Genomic DNA, 2,674 nt, shown 5'->3' on the forward strand with positions numbered 1-2,674 from the left:
TATTTGTCTTTGTCTGACTTATTTCACTTAGCATAATACTGTCTAGATCCATCCATGTTGTTGCAGATGGCAAGATTTCATTATTTTTTTTATTTTTATTGCCAAGTACTATTCCACTGTATATGAGTACCACTTCTTCATTTAGCCATTCATCTATTGATGGACACGTAGGTAGCTTCCATATCTTGGATATTATAGAATATTTTAAATTATGCTATTCTCTTTCTAGACTTTAATATTATTACTGGGTGTTTTCATTTTTAAAAAATCCTCACAATACCAATATTTTATAGAATCCATTTTCATTTACATTTACAGCTTTACAACTTTCTATATTCTTTATATCTTCTTGATATTATGAATTTCCATCTGGGACCATTTCCTTTTCCCTTGAAGTATAGAGTTTAGAATTTCCATTATTGAGGGATTGCTGGTAGCAAAATAAATGTCTCTATTTTGCCTTCATTCTTAAAATACATTTGCACTGGTTCTAGGAGTTGTCATTTCATTGTGTTCTGCTTTCCATAGATGTTTCTGCAACATCTGAGAAATCAACTGTAATTCCAACTATTGTTACTTTGTAAGCAATCTGGTTTTTTAAAAATCTAGTTATATGAAAAAGTGGACACATAGGAGAATAATTCCTGTTTGCTCATGACTCAACTTCAATAGTTATCAATTCATGGCCAATCTTGTTTTATCTATACCCTTACTCACTTTCCGCCCTCCTGTTTGATTTTGAAACAAATCAAAGACAACATTATTTCCTAGATAATTATTTCAGTATGTAGGCAAACCTAAAATATAAAGGATTTCTCTTTAAAGAAACATAATCATAATTCTAGTATTGTCCCTAACATTAACAATTTATTAATATCATAAAATACCTAGTGTTTAAATTTCCAATGGTCTCAGACAAGATTTGTTTATTGTTTGAATAAGATGCTCATATTGCTAGTAGTTTTTACATTTGTTAAATTTTTTAATCTGCATGTTCTTTTCCCTATTTTTTACACTTCTAAGTTATTTGTGAAGGAACAAACTTTTTCCTGTAGTACCTCCCACAGATTGCGTTCTCATAGTGTCATTTAATACATTCTGTGACTTCATTTAAGATCCTCTCTTTGTCTTGGATGTTCTGTATTTCATCATGGTGTGCTGATGTGTAGGTTTCTCTTAAACTTTAAAATTTTCCTGCTAAGGAGTTATGGATATGTGTCCTCCCTCTGTTCTGAAATATTCTTATCTATTATATCCTCAGTATTTCGTCCGTTCTATTTGTCAAGATCTCTGATTAGACGTATATTAGCCCCTCTTACTGCTTCTCTCTTAACTTTTACCTCATATTTTCCATTTCTTTGTTCCCTTTGGTTGTATTCCGAGTAAGTAAGAATATTTTGTCTTCTACTAATTCTCTCCTAAACTGTGTCTAACCTACTATCAAACCTATTCATTAAGTTTTAATTACTTGTTGTATTTTAAAATGTGTTCTATTTGTTCTCTTTGGTTCCTTTTCAAATCTACTAGGTTACATGACATATGTTGGAAAGGCCTATCTCTTTATATTTCTTAAACACACAGACCAAATTGCAACTCAGAACAGTATCCTACAAGGGGTTCGGAAACATTGAAGTGGACAGTCCAAATAAGGAATTATTTATATCTGCTGCTCGGTGTGGCCACCTGTAGAACCCTCAGGCCATCTTCGAAAGATTGCTAATAAATTCAGCTCTACTTTATTCCCAGTCAATACACACCTCAAAGAAGCCATGTTATCCTCACCACAATGGGAGTGTCCATCAGTACGTCTATCTTGCCTGCAATCTGAGTCTTGATAATTTCAGATTCTGAGACAAAGAAGAAAACTTTCCCTGAATCCAAGTTCTACTTTGCCAATAATCATTTTATGCTAGATTTATCTTTACCTAGAGGCACTTTGCTAAACTCTTCACATAAAATTATCTCATTTAATCTTCTCATCCAATCTGTGAAGTTATTATGCTATCTCCTTTTGCCATTTGTTTTTTCTCCCATTTATGTATTTATGGAATCATCTATTTTATCAGTGTATATACTACTTTGGGTTATAATACAATCTTACATTATTTATTTTGTAGCCCAAATTATTCCGGCTTTGGCCAATGGTGGCTCTTTCAGGTTGGCTCCTATGTCCCTGTGCCATGCTCCCATCCTTTCATTTTTTAAAGCAGTTCTTCACCGATATTCATAGCAGCATTATTTACAGTGGCTAGGACATGGAAGCAACTGAAGTGTCCTACAATAGATGACTGAATAAGGAAGCTGTGGTACATATATACAATGGAATAGTACTCAGCCATAAGAAGAGATGAAATACTGCCATTTGCAACAAAATGGATGGACCTTGAGATAATCAAGCTAAGCAAAATAATCCAGACAGAAAAAGTTGAAAACCACATGATATCATTTATATGTGGGATATAAACCTAAAAGCAACAAACAAATGGACAAACAAGCAGAAATTCATGGACATGGACAATAGACTAGTGGTTACCAGAGGGTAGGGGCGGCGGGAGGATGGGAGAGGTAGATGGGTTAAAAGGGGTCAAATATGTGGTGACAGAAGGAAATCTAACTATGGGTGGTGAAGACACAATGCAATTATATATATATGCCTACTGTTGAATTGTACACC

Source organism: Pteropus vampyrus, unplaced genomic scaffold (assembly GCF_000151845.1).
Source record: "Pteropus vampyrus isolate Shadow unplaced genomic scaffold, Pvam_2.0 Scaffold50, whole genome shotgun sequence".
Lineage (NCBI taxonomy): Eukaryota > Metazoa > Chordata > Mammalia > Chiroptera > Pteropodidae > Pteropus > Pteropus vampyrus.